The sequence below is a fragment of the Mesoplodon densirostris genome, chromosome 2 (assembly GCF_025265405.1).
Source record: "Mesoplodon densirostris isolate mMesDen1 chromosome 2, mMesDen1 primary haplotype, whole genome shotgun sequence".
NCBI classification, from domain to species: domain Eukaryota; kingdom Metazoa; phylum Chordata; class Mammalia; order Artiodactyla; family Ziphiidae; genus Mesoplodon; species Mesoplodon densirostris.
Window position 1 is genome coordinate 104,105,476 of NC_082662.1, and position 14,567 is coordinate 104,120,042.

General features: G+C 48.6%; 1 protein-coding gene across 1 annotated transcript in view; it reads right to left on the reverse strand.

The window, feature by feature from the left end:
- NGF (nerve growth factor) overlaps window positions 1-12,461 on the reverse strand; it is a 50,880-nt gene extending 38,419 nt beyond the window's left edge. Inside the window, exon 1 of the mRNA XM_060086736.1 lies at window positions 12,397-12,461. The gene's annotated coding sequence lies outside the window, so the exon portion shown is untranslated. The remainder of the gene's footprint in view (window positions 1-12,396) is intronic.
- Between the last annotated feature and the right edge of the window lie 2,106 nt (window positions 12,462-14,567).

A 14,567-nucleotide genomic window follows, 5' to 3' on the forward strand; every position in this document is an offset into this window, starting at 1 on the left:
TAGCTCATCTTTAATGCCTGGGGGAAAGAAAGGACCCTGGACTGAGCTCCAGGCACTCCAATATGTAGAGGTCAGAAGAAGGAAAAGCCAACAAAGGAGACAGAGAAGAGGGCCAGTGAGAGAGAGGGGACATTAGGAGAGCTTCACATCCCCGAGGCATCCTGGCCTGGCAACCTCATCCGCCTTGGACTGTCCTCAGCCAGGTCACTGCCTAAGCGGGGAGCCCCTTGGGCACTCATTTGTGATTAACATGAAGGACCACTATAAAACTGGGTTTTGGACAAGCCAAGGACTTGGCAGGGGTCACCTTGTTTAATCTTTGCACTAAGAAGTAAGTGCTACTAGTTCCCTATCACAGCTGAGGAAACCGGAAATCAGAGAGCTGCAGTAATTCGCCCTTGATCACACGTGTTTTTCAACCCCACTCCTGGGCCTGGAGCCCTGGAGAGTCTGATTCCACGTTCACACTTTTTCCATGGTACCCTTGGCCTCAGTCTTGCAGGGGCCCACTCAATGCCTGGCACAGGCCTCCGTTCCCACCATGGCAGGAACAGCTTGTTTCTGCCTAGGCTTACATGAAGTGCTTTCACATCTGCTGCTGCATTTGAGATGGGCAGGTGGGAGCTGGGATGGCTCATGCAAGGTAAGTGACTGTCAAGGTCCCTCACCCAACTAAGGGCAGAGCCAGCACTGGCGCCGGGAGTCTCATGGTCCTTGTCCAGGGCTCTCACATCTTACCTCTTATACCTACAGTCAAGGTATCTTCCCAGCTGGCAACCATATTCAAGGCAGCAGCCCCATCGGGTAATGCAGGGGCAATATTATTTTTCTCATTTTACTGATTAAGAAACAGAGGCTCACCTAGTTACCAGAGTGGGAAAAGCAGAAATGCTGCTGCCCTCTGCCCGTTTACCTGCAACAGCAGCTTGAAAACCTGTGCTAAGGGTCACTTCATATGCACAAGTACTGTTGGGCTGTAAATGAAACCTGCCCTCAACATGTCTTGAGGGAGGTAATGGTCAAAATATTTCAAAATGTGGCATATATTTCAAGAAAACAATATGAAGAGGTAAGCTGTACTCACAGTTTTAAGAAGAAAAAAGGACATGCCTGAAAGCTCAATTTCAAGGGATTATGAGACGCATGCAAATCCAACCACAAACAGGTACCAGCTCACACCAGTCAGAATAAACTTCAGCAAAAAACTACAAGCAATAAATGCTGAAGGGTTTGTGGAGAAGTGCATACACTCAACTTTAAGTGGGACGTGACCTGGTAAGAGCCACTAATGAGAGCAGAATGGAGGTGCCTTTACATGGTAAACATTTTGCTACCATATGATCCAGCAGACCCACTCCTGGGCCTATAACCCGAGAAGACAGAATTGGAAAGACACAGTCAGGCAAAGCTGCATTGCAGCCGTATTACAATAGCCAAGACATGGAAGCAACCAATAATTCCCTCAACAGATGAGTGGACAAAGAAGAACTGGTACATGTACAGATGGAATATTAGCCAAGGGAAAAAATGACACAATGCCATTTGGAGCACCGTACATGAGTCTAGAGTTGATGACGCAACTTGTAGTAGGTCAGAAAGTGAAAGACACATATCCTATGATATCACTTATAGGTGTTACCTAAAAATTGATACCAGTGAAGATATTTCCACAGAGAAAGGCAATCACAGTTTCATTAAACAAACATATGTTTCACCAATGGAAATGTGTGAGGATTGGATACATTAGGTTACTGGGGTTAACAGAGATATACAAACACAGGTAAAGTATATAATCACCAAAGACCTACGGAATACCAAGAGAAGACTACTCAACATTCTGTCATAACCTACATGGGAAAAGGATCTGAAGAAGAATCGATATATGTATATGTGTAAATGAACGACATCTTGCACACCAAAACAAGCAAAACGTTGTAATCAAACTTGCTGTGATAAAAAATAAAAATTAAATTAAAAAAAAAAAAAGAGAGGCTCAGAGGGGTTCTGTGATTTGCCCAAGTTACACAGCTAGGAAGAAGCTGAGCCAGAAATAAATCCCCAGTCTCCTAGCTCTCAGTATTACTGAGTTGAAATAAATAACCTATATCTGACTTAACCATTTTTCTTTCTTACATAACAACTTTCCCAATCCATAAAAGAAATAAGCTTCAGAGAGGTGTGCGAAATTTTCCCAAGCACAAGTATTGCCAGTCAGAATTCTGCAATAGGTCCATAATCATTTAAGAAGTGGAAATGGTTAGAAGGAGGACATTCTGTGCACTGTGCCAACTTAAAATTCCTTTTTTTCCCCTTAATCATAAAGGTGCTGTAAAAATAATCTTTGAAACATATTTGTTGCTTTATTAAGCCTTCTACTTTCTGACATGTCCCACTCTTTTTTAGAAAAAATCAAAACAATACTTAAAAGCCCCACTCCCTAAATATTTTCTTTCATTTCCAAGATACAGAGATGCTGACACATGGACATGAAATCTGGAGTCAGGCTTTGGTGTCTGACCTCCCAAAAAAGAAAATGAAAACATTTCTAAGTGTTCACACTTTCCCCGTGAGAGGACACAATACCCTTGAACCCAGATGAAAAGAAAGGTAATTCGTTTCATGCATAAGAAATATTCTTGGTGGTATGTCATGTTCTGGGACCGTTGATTCCATTTGTCATTGCAAGTTTCAGAAAGGGTGGAAATATGCTTTTTTACCCCCCTTTTGGGCACAGAAGATGTTAAGTCAGCATTCACTTTTTCTTAAAAACAAAACAAAACAAAAAACCCAGGTGCAACAGTGATGGATTTAAACAGCCTCTTAGCTGCTTTGCTTATGGTTCAGTCAAGCTCCTGGTGCTCGGCTCAGTATAACCCACCTGCTTAAGGAGAAAGGGGCTGGGTATGATGTCACAGATGTCTCTCTTCTGCTATAAATGTTATTTAAAATGTGCAACTAGCCTGGTGACATTAGTTTTACAGGGAATAGTGGGATGAGTGGTGGAAAAGCACGGAGACTCTTACAGAGATGAAAATTACACCAGATCCACGTCTGCCTTCTCCCCGTAGGCCCCCTGCTCTGCACCCTCAAAGAGAGATGACTTAACTGCCTGGAAAGGAGCGTTAAACCTTTGGTCTGGATAGGAATTCAGCATTTGAGGAGATGTCACTAATAATCCTCTTTGAATCTGAGTGGTGAAAATGGGGCCCAGGGGGAGGGCATTTTACAAGAAAAGAGTTGGAATGAGCCCCAGGCGAGCACGGGAAACAGAGGAGGGAGAAAGGTGAAGCTTCCGTCTGAACAAAGAGGCAGCACTTTGTCATCCCTGATCTGTCTTCAGGGGCTGTGTTAGCCAGGCTCTCAGGAAAACTGGGGCATGTCATCTTTGTGGCCCCTGGTGTGGGTCACTCTTCCACACTTCCAGCTGGAAAGGGGTGGTCTGGGGTCAGTGACACACTGGGGCCAGGTTGTGGACCGGAGTCAGGATTAGGGTTTGGTTTACCTGAAGCTGTCAGCTCCAGGGCCCACACCAGGAGCCTTTAGGCTGTTTATACCAGGAGAGAAACTGAAACCCTCCACATTGGGGCCGCCTGGAGCCTCGCTCTCGAGAAAATGTTAGGCTCTCTGCTCTGGGCAGGAACTTCTTAAGAATTTGACAATGTCAACATTTTAATGGTATCTTAGCCCTGTTGCCCTTACAAAAATATACTGAGAAGGAAGGATGTGATTTGTGGGAACAGAAGCTCCATACAGAGTCACTATACCACCACATTAGGACCAAAGCCTTCATCCCGGTCACAAGGCCAGGGAAGGCTGGGATACCCCTCTGATGGTTCTTAGTGACAGGGAGGGGGATGTCTTGGGCCCCTTGGACAATTACTGTCATGATCATGTCTGGGGAACGGAATCACAGAAAGATGGCTATGCAAGCGTGAAATAGGAGAAAGACGGTAGAGAAAGGTAGGGACAAAGATGAGATATGACTGCTGTTGTTTCTTCGCTGGGTTGGCCAGAGAAACAGCCAACCTCAGGGATAGAAACATCTAGGGAAGTCATGGTTCTGATGAGGCTGATTAGTCTCAAAGAAGAAGATAAAGAAGGAAGAGGAGGAGGAGGGGGGGTGGGGGAAGGAGAAGACAGATGATGCCATTGGCTCTTGCTTCCTGAGGCCTCCTTGGTGGCAGGCACAGTACCAGGCACTTTATACATCTTTGTCACTTAACCTACACAACAGCCCTATGAGGAAGCAATTAGTCTGACCTTACAGATGAGGACACTGATCCTTAGAGTACTTAAGTTACCCAAGATCACACAACTAGGAATCACAGAGCTGGGATTTAACCCCAAGTTTGCCTGGCTTCAGAGCGATGCCCTTTTCTGTACAACGCTGTTGTCTGTGCCAGTAGCTTTTAAACGTTTTTAACCATGACTCACAGTGAAAAAATACATTTTCCATCATGATCCGGTATGCACACATATTGTGTAAATGTATATACAACTAAAATAAAAGTTTCATGAATACCTTCCCTTTCTCCATGCAACGCATATTGATTTTTAAAAATTTACTTCTTTCTTTAAAAAAAAAAAAAGAGAGACTGTTGTACTACTTGATTTCGCATCCCCCTAATGGGTCTGTAGTTTGAAAACCATTTTCCTTTCCTTTACTCTATGGCAGAGTAACACTTGAAATGTTTTTCAACTTCCTGCTTGATCTTGTTGGATGCTGGGCAGCATCTTTGCTTTGGAGGCAGGCTGCTAATTATGCGCCCTGGACCATCCCTCTGATGAGGGGACATCATTAATCAAATATTTCAGAAATTACAAATCTCTGACAAAGCCGTTCACTTGGAAAAGAGTCAGTCCAGGAAACCATCCAGAAAACATAATCGTTGATCTCAGGCACAGACTAGTAATATTTTAAGCAGTTGATGCATGCTTTCGCAAAAGAAACTATTTTCTCTGCCTTCAGAACCTAAAGGACACATCTGCTCTGACGGGGCAGTGCAGTCACCATCTAACAATAAATGCCCAAGGAAAAGAACAATGCAAGGGGCTGCTGAGACTCCATCACTTCACCATCGAGAATAGTGTTGTCTTTCTCAGTTCTTGGTGAGTACACCCAGGATCTGAAATTAGACTGCTTTGCAGTGTGGTGTGTACGTCTCCACCCTGGTTTAGGATTTGGGGGTGATTTTGTTGTTTCGGCAGCTAGGGGCAGGGACAGGGTTGGCTGAATCAGATTTAGATCATGGAAAGTGAGGTCCAGATCAGGTGGCTTCAGCACAAGTCAGCCTGAGGAGCCGCGGACTCAGTGACTTCACTCCAAGCAATGTGTATGCTAATTGAGAAAACATGTTCCTGTGATGGCCTCATGCAAAAACCCAGATTTATGAATTTTTTTTTTTATTCCTAAGAATTCCTTGAATATTTGCCGTGCGTGTCTATACAGCCTCCCGGAGTACTTTTCCTTCTTATGGAGTCGAGTTGTATTTTTCTGCTGTTGGCCCAGGTCAGGTTTTTAAAGGGTGGCATTCTGACAGAGCAAGCGGGCACATGGTCTCAGGCAGTGGGGAGAAGCAGGAAGAGGTCAGGAGGGGAGAAAAATAGCCTACACCTTCTGTCCTTCTCTTGGGACAGGAAAAGCAGTTGAGGCTCAAGTCCTCAAAAAGCAGCTATTCACAAAGCTCAGTGAGGGGCCTTTCTTCGTGCCTCTGGCCCTTTAATGCCCTCTGGACTGGCTAAACCCCACCCACCCAGCATTAAGACAGGACTCAGGCTCGCTGGGCACTGCCAGTGTTCCAGACTCTGGTCTAAGTAAGGGTTTTCCAGCCCTCCCTCCTGTCACCCTCGCAACCGTCCCCCGAGATCAGCATTTTGAGTCCCTTTTACAGATGAGGAAACTGAAGCTTAGAGGGATTAAGTAATGTGGTTATAGAGCCAACGAGAGGCAAAGCTTGCCTCTGAAGCTAGTTCTATTTTGTGCCAGGGCTGCTTTCATATGATCCTACCCGCCTGCAGGACATCCCCTCCCTCGGGAAGCCTCTCGAGAAAGCACCACGCCATTCAGGCCTCTCTGAGAGCCACACAGCTTGCACTTCTTCAACTAGTTTCCGTTTTGATACTGGTCTCAATTGCTCCAAGTGTGTTCATCTAGATGACAAGACAAAAGAAGCTGCAGACAGATTTTGTTTGGTCTGCACAGGTGTATTGAAAAGTGAAGACACTATACATTCAAACTCAGAGTTTTGACTCTTTTGGAAAAGTTGGAAGATCTGGCCACATTAGACCTACAAACCCGCAAAGCAACAGACGGCCTGTCCCCTTCTGATGGGCATAACCTCGCTAGTTTACTGCAGTCCCCATCGGCTCATGGCCTTACCTCATTTACGTTATCTGATGAGCCTCTCTTCACTCTAGAGCCAGCTCCTTGGGCAGGATCATGATTTATATTTATTATGATTCTCCACAGTGCCCAGGCCCCTGGTTAGCATATTAATCAAGATGCTAATTGAGAGAAGGAAAATCAGTCCAGTGGCCTGATGTCCAGTGAGCCTGCCTCCCCGGGGAGGGAGGACTGTTCTCCCTTTAACCACAGGTTATACGCTATTCATCAACAGCTGCCCAGCCACTGACCCTTGGGGTGGGAGAGCGCAAATGCCCGCCTGGCTGCCATAGAGAAATTCACCTCCTCCTCTTCCTTCTCTTGTAAACTTGATAAGTAAGATACATAAAATCCCAAGGAAACAAGTTGTTGGAGGAGGAGTTTGTTATGCGGGGTAAGGAACTGAAACACTCCTAAAGCTGCCAGTACAAATGGCCATTCGCAAGAAATGCCTTATTTAGAGAGCATTACATAACATCTCTGAGATACAAGTCTGAGGAGAAGTTTGCCTCTGAAAGAAAATTGCAGGAGAATATCCATGAGTTTCCTTTTACTCAGATATTATGAGGCCAAGGTAGTTCGGAAGGTGAAATGTTTGGTTCAAATTCTATCACGATGAGAATGTTCATTACAGAAGGTCAACATATAGGTGGGTAAATTCCTAGAGAAGCTTCAGTGCTTCCAGAAAGATTTCTTCTCCTAGTGCAGCAAAGCTTTACACATACAGAGGCATAAAAAATGCAAAGATGATGTTGTCCGATCTGAAGTGAAAAGCATAAAAGGAGGACTCCCTCAGATCAGTGCCCCGGAAGGAGAACATGAGGGAAGGGAATGCGTGTTTGTTGAGTGCCTGCTCAGCTGTGTGCCAGGCCTGCGCTGGTGTTCCATCAGTATCATCTCACTTGACGTGCACAACAGCCCAACAGAGCAGGTCCTACTGTTCTCTCTGTTTTACAGAAGAGGAACATTGGGTACAAGAGATGCCCTCCTGCATCTCTTGTCTCCTGGTGCTCATCTCCTTCCTCCCTGCTCACCTAGTTCAGCTGCCTGCAGGCTGTTAGAGCCCAGCATGACTGCTCCTTCCTTCGAAACCACAAACCAAAGGGAGCCTGCCTCTCTTGGTGTCTCTCATACAATGTGGGAGTTCAGCGTATGGTTACTGACAAAGGATGAGGTGATTCACCTCCAAGCCGGGCCTGGTCAGGTCCAGACATGGGACGGCACTTCTCCAGACTGGACAAGTGAGAAACGCAAGTCACTTTAGCCACACATCAGATCCACAGTGATGGGGGGCAGAGACAGGACCTCCCTCCCCCAACCCGGGCTGAGCTCTCATGGCTTCCAGCAAACGGCCCTCCCTGGGCTCACTCGGGAACAGCGTGCCACGTGCAGGCAGATGATATACTCCACCAACCCTGGCTACCGAAGGAACAGCCAAAGGAAATGGGAAAATCAGCCCATCTGTACCAAACAACAAATACTTTGTGGCTATTGGGAGACGATTCCAGTAGTAGTGGATTGTAACTGCCCTCGATGTAGAATAGCTTCTGTGGGAAGTTTGGGCCGTTCATGCCCACTGACTTCGGAGCTAGATTGTTCCACTCTCAGAGCTCTCCACCTGCAGAGGTCCCCACGGGCAATGCCAAAACATCTCTGTCTGCTTACCCCAGTGGGGAATTTTCAGGGAAACCCTGACTGTCTGACTGACTAATACTACCACTAATAAAAAGATGCTCCGTGTGTGAAAGAGGCTGGCCAAACCTGGCCATTCAAAAGGCATTGTCGCTAGTCCCACTTGCCGGATTGCATCATCAGACCAGTCTCAACCTCATTTGGGAATCTCCTTAAGTCTCCAGTGACCACTTTTGGGGGCCTCATTAGGAATCAAATTCAAACTCTGCCAGTTCTACTGCTTTGGTAGTTTTCTCTCTTCTACTGCTTGGGGGTGAGTAGCAAGCAATTATACCCTCCAAAGTCATTGTTCGTTTTAGCCGTTTGCACTATGAATAACCAAATGGTCCTATTTTTTTGTCCTCCAGGGAGACCTTGGGGCAGAGGAAAGGATACGTGAGAATAAACCCAGGGCTACAAGCACCATCCCTCCAGCGTAGCATTGCTAGCTTCCTTTTTCAATCAAATGTCACATTATTGATTCCCATTTATTCTCACAGCTTGGGCACTGTTGTATTAATTTGATATCAACATGTGCCCATGTTGTATGAAGTGCTGTCAGTGCCGGGGAGGGTTCTGCTTCCTTGTTCTCTCATTCAGAGCAGGGACCTCCTGGTGCCAGAGTGTGATCCATTTAGTAAAGGAGAGAAGGATTTCCTCCCAGTGCTGTGGACACCCGGGGCAGGCAGTCTGCCTGTGTTTTTAATAGCATATGGCAGAGAAAGAAGCTGCCATGCTCTAATACCACCCATCCCTTCTCCCCACTCTTTCTGGTTTTCTTTTCATGTGGGTCATTTGTAGTCACAGTCCACTGACAAAAGCAAAGGATGGTGCCCAGCGGGACCACAGCCCTGCCAGTGGCTTCCCGGAGCCTGATATGCTGGCTCCTGGAGGATGAAGCCCAGGGCTGGACCTCTGAAGCTCCAATTCAATGATTAAATAATAGATGACCCGAACATAGGGCCTGAAAGAAAAGCCCTTACTGGTAACTGCCAAGGGACTTCTCAACCGGGAGCAGTATTATCCTTTTAATAAGCATTTAGCCATATATGGGGGGAGGGGATTTGGGGTTGCCACCATTTCTGTCATTTTAGTAGGTGAGGTAGGGATACTAAACTTCCTGCATTACATAAATAGGTCATCCTCAACCAAGAATCATCCCCAAATGCCAATAGCCCCATTGACAAACACTGTTAACCCACTACCCTTGTCCTATAGATTGGGAGAGTGAAGGCTGGGAAGTTTAGTGACTTGCTCAAGGTCACAAAGCTACTTTCCCTCCTGTCTTATAATTCAGGAAACTACCACAGGAAGTTTCCCCAAAATACAGGAGAAAAATATCAAGAGATCATTTCAATGTGATTCCTATTGAGGCCAATAACCTATAGAAACTCCTCCAAAACATGGAAAGTAACCCGTAGAAGAGTAATGAAAAAATCTACGACGCTTTTTTATTGTATGTTTTCATTATTCTCATCTTGGCCAAATTTTGTGGCTCAAGGTCTATCATCTCAGCTTAAATGGTGACAGTTCCATCCCTGTGCACAACCAACCAAAAGGTCAATGACCTCAAAGCCTGAGCTTCTCCAGCTGCATTTCTGCCTCAGGGCCAGCCCGATTTTACTGCAATTTGGAGTTAGGATGTTAACGGTCTCCCCACTGCCAGGAAGCAAGATCCCTAGTAAAGGGTTGGGGAAGGGTCTTTCATCTCCATTTACTTACTAGAGGCCACCATATGCTGTTCTGTGAAACTGGTCTATCACAGAGTTGATTTCTCAGGACCGGCTGAGCCTGGGAGCTGTCAGTTTAGCTGATGGTTTGCAAGATCAGAGGTGCCAGTCAAAGAAAGAGAAGCCTTCTGGGGACATGGGTTATTTGCTCAGAGATATAGAGACTATATATGAGTCCTAGGCAAGCTTTCCACTGCCTGCTGAGAGCAGAGAGGAGTTTTCCTGTGGCTCCAATGCAGTTGCCACTGAAATAAGGCACTCCACGAATGTGCAGCAGGAGTGTTCAGCACTCATTTAAAAGTAAAGTTGTGCGATTTTCTCATCAGTTTAATCTCAGTAATGATGAGAAACTTCCCTCGGGCTCCAGCCTTGCCCTGCCATGCCCTACCCTCCCTGCTGATGTCGGCAGCTGGGGCCCCCTTCCTGGCCACTGCGCAGATTTCTCCATGGAAGAGGAGAGTGTGAGGCCTCATCCCTTGCTCCCTCTGGCCCTCTGGGTGGGGGAGACGTGTGGTGGGTGATAGGAGAAGGTGGGAACCTCACTCCTTGACAAAGGTTAAGGGTATGGAAAGAGTCACCAGGCTGCCCTGAGTAGACCCAATTTTCCAGTTCTCTAGTGGGTCTGGGCTGCTTTGGGGTAAGAGGGCTGTCCAGGGATGGCGTGGCACCAGCAGCTGGCTGTAAAATCCTCTGAGGTACTCCTACAGTTGTGTCAAAACATGTGTCCCTGGGGCCCAGAGACCTTGGTTTCCCATTCCTGGTGCCTCCTAACATTTTTGCCTCAAGACTGCCCTTTTTCCCACCTGCACAAAGACACTGGGAAAAGCATATGGGGGAGGAGTTGACAGCATGTGATGTTAACCCCAAACCCCTTCAACGACCCAAGTTTGAGGAGAGTTCATTTCCTCTGTGAGTCAACACCAGCAGGGCCAGTCTCAGCCCCCAGACCGCTCTCACTCACCCCGCTCCCCCAGTCCTCAGTTGCCTCTGAACCTCTGGGAACATAGCCCATAGTGGATTGACATTTGGGTTGCCCGGACTGACATACAACTTCTTCCACAGAAGAGACCCTTCCACATCTAATGTAGTCATTCTTCAGTAGCTCTTCAGAAGGGGACAGTTTCAGACATTCGATAGGAAATTGTAAACACTGCACAAGGAGAGCTGGCAGGGCCCAGTGGCTGCTGCCTTTCTGTATGCTCTGAGAGGGAGAAATAGTCCCCTCCAGCAGACTTAACTGACAACTTCAAGAGTTTGAAGACCCTGGAGAGGAGATACTGGTGGGCCCTCCACTTCCATTTCTGAATTTAAGAATGCAGCTGGCCGTGCACGTGTGGGGGGAGGAGGGGGCTGGCTGGCAATGGGTGCGCCCAGAGGATGGAGCCAAGACAATTAATCAAGTGTCTTTTCTCCAGGACTTCCACTGGCCTCAGAAAACAGAGGGGGCAGAGATACCCAGGAGAGCCCTATTTTGGTTTCCAGCTGGGAACGTGCACTGAGTTTTCCTTAATACCCATAGCACCCAAAGGCTTTGCAGTAATACACTTTAATGCATGAAAGACCCATAAATTATCCTACAAACTGTTACAACTTCCAACCTGGAACAACTTGGAAAAACCAGCCTAGCAAGCAGGCTCTTTTTTAATCTCTCAAGTCACAAGAGAAGAGAAAGTTCAAGCAGAATACACCTTCCATGAGAATCTCAGAGGTTTTTTGTTTTTTGTTGTTGTTGTTGTTGTTGTTTTTTTGGAAAGGGAAAGGAGAGTTGTAATCAGAATGAAGCTGCTTGTTTCCGATGGCTCAAAGATGCCGCTCCTTGACCCCAAGTCCTCTCCCTCCCCTGGGTCTTTGTCGCTTGGACCCAAGGCGCTGCCCGCCCCACCCCTCCATGACAGCTTCTCCCACACCTGGCGGCAGACAGCTGGAGGTGAGGCGTGAGACCCACGTAGCAGGACCTTCCATGGAGGTCCCTTGGCGAGCAGCCTTCCCCTATCAACCCCTGGGGCCCTCACTCGAGACTCCCAGCCCTCCAACGACTCGCGGAGGAGCCCAGAGACCCTTGCTCCATTCCCTGCACCAGGTCCAGAGCCCCCTGCCCCGCTCGTCCCCTTACCTGGGGACAGCGTAGCGCTCGCTCGGGACTCGGCGCACACCCCAGCCCCCGCGCGCCGTGCACTAGCCCTCCGCGGCGCAGACCACCACTCCTGCGGCCCCAGCGCGCTCGCAGCCCGCGCATCCCTCTCGCCACGCTCTTTCGCTCTCCCTCACTTGCGCGCTGTCCCCGTCTAGCTAGTCCCCGGTACCGCCGCGCGGCGACTGCAGGCGCCAGGGTTGCCTCCCAGACTTCGGGCCATCGGGACATCGGGAACTCCACGACCTGAGAGAGCGCTGCTCCCCACGACTCTCCCGCCCGCCGAGGCTCCCGCGCTCCCGCACCCACTGGGGACGCTCCTCTCATGGCCGCACTTCAGCCCGCGGAAGCCTCGGGGAGTGCCCGGAGATCTCGCCAGACCGGGATCCATGCATACTCTCCCCAGGAGCCCAGCCACGCCGGCCCGCGCCCGTGCCCGCGCTGCGCCCCTCTCGGGCTGGGCTCGGGGCAGCCTGACTCACCGCTGCGCTCCCCTCCGGCTCCCAGCGCTCTCTGCTGTGCCGGAGCGCCGAGCTGCTCTAACACAGGCTTCTTGAATTCTTAGCCCCTCCTCCCGGACTCCTGAGTCACCCACTCCAAATCCTTTCCCCCACTCCAACCCTTCCCGGCTCCAGCCCCGCACCTGCTCTGGCCAGGCGGAGGTGCCCGCCAGTAGGGGATCCTGGGGACGAGAGATCGATCTCTCCCAGGAGGGCCGGCTCGACCCAGCCAAGAAGGGGTTCAAACCTCCAGAGGTCAAAAGGAAACGCACGAGGGTTGGAGGGGCCGCGCGCAAAGCCCGGCTGGCCAGGGATTTTCTGGGGCACCAGACTGTGCTGGTCTCGCTTGCCAACGGGCCAACAAGCTGGGGGTGGGCTGAATCGCCCGGCCCTCCCCGCACCTCCCCGCCTTTCCCTCCCGCGTCGCCTGCAGCCAGCGACTGGAGCAGGGCACGGGAGTGTCTGCCGGCGTCGTCCGTGCCCTAGGCTTCAGCTGCTCCTGGCAGCCAAGAGAGAAAAGCCCAGAGACCCCTTCTCCCGGGACACCTCCTGTCACCCTGGGAGAAAAGAGCACCCAGGGGAGCTTCTGGAGATACAGGTGCCGGGGCTTCTCTGACACGAGGGTGGACTGTGGCTCCAAGAACCAGAACCAGCCAGAAGACCCTGGGGGTAGGGGCAAGTCCTGCGTAGGGACGAGGGGCAGAGGCCTTAGGCATCAGCACCTAGAATCAGAGCATTAACTTAAGGCCCTGACTCCGGAAGTTTCCTTCCTGGGGTCCCCCATCCTTCTGAAATTGTAGGCAAATTTGTCTGGCTGTGTGTGATGCGTGCACTTTTCTGGGTAGAGGGTCCGCAGCTTTCATCAATTTTGCAAGAGTTCTGTGACTCTAAAGTAACCTAGGCAGAGAGCCTTCTGCTTCACCCCAAGCCCTACCTAAATTCTGCTTTTCTTCCACCATCCATACTTTCAGTGAGGTGGGATCTCCTAGATTGCCCTCTGAAATTTCTTGGGTTCCATGGATACAGACCTTGATGGGGGAACTTGTCTGACCCATGGCCCATACTAGCAAGGCAGAAATACCCCTTAAGTCAGATTTCTACCAGATATGAATCATTAATTTTAATAATGTTCTGGGGGATTTGTGGGTCTTTGAAAATTCATACCACCATCCCCTCTGGTGTTGAGCTTGTAGATGTTTTTCTTCACTTCTTCCTTGAGCAAATTGCATGCTGAACCCCTACACTGTGCCTGAGTCAACAAGGGAAGAAGGCATGTAGGGAGAGAGAGAGAGGGAGAGGCCCAGTCTCCCTTTATGGGTGAAGCCATGGCAGCACAATTAAGGTGAAGGTCACTCTCAGGTGCCAGGGTTTAGTGAGGCACAGGAGTTCCCGCTCTAAGTCCAAGAGTGGCACTTGTCCCCCAGTGGAGGGCACTTGAGCAAGGTGAGGCCCTGCTTAGACACTTGACACAGATTGGGCTGAGGTTTCCGCTTCTTTCTGTTTTCATCTTTGCTCCCATACCTAAGTTCACCCACTTATGTATGCTCTGAGAAGGATGAGGTAGGAGAAAACCCCAGACTTGGAAGGGAGCTTTAGGTTTGATATGACCTCATTATTTCCCAGCAAAGCCTCATCCGCTTGAGTTGCTGAGATACAAACTGGTAGAGGAACACACTTCGGAGGTGAGTGTAAGTGACCAGAGCCACCATGAATGGCCCTTTCTATAGAAGTAGCATCAGAGTCAGGGTGATCCATTAGGAAATTTATCATCGTCAGTGAAACAAAGGAATTTCCAGACCATAGGACAAATTCATTCATCAATCATGTTACTTATATACTTGTTTGAAAGCACCAGCCCTAAGCCTTACATAATAGCTGTCCAAGAATTTAGGGATGAAGTTGAAAATTTTAGAATAGCAGAGTATTTGGTTGTTGAATACAGAGCTTTTATATGTGTCCTTGTGGTATCACCCGGAAGGATAAAAGGATTTGGGGCACTTGTGGTTCTTTTTCATGAAGTGTGTAAGAGGGAAATTTAAAAGTGATGTAAGCAGGATATAAGCCTGGATACCCCCTCAGCAAATTGTTGATCACATTCTGATGGCACATGTTGGTTTAATAAGTGCTCCTTTCCATCCCTGAATAGCTCCGTT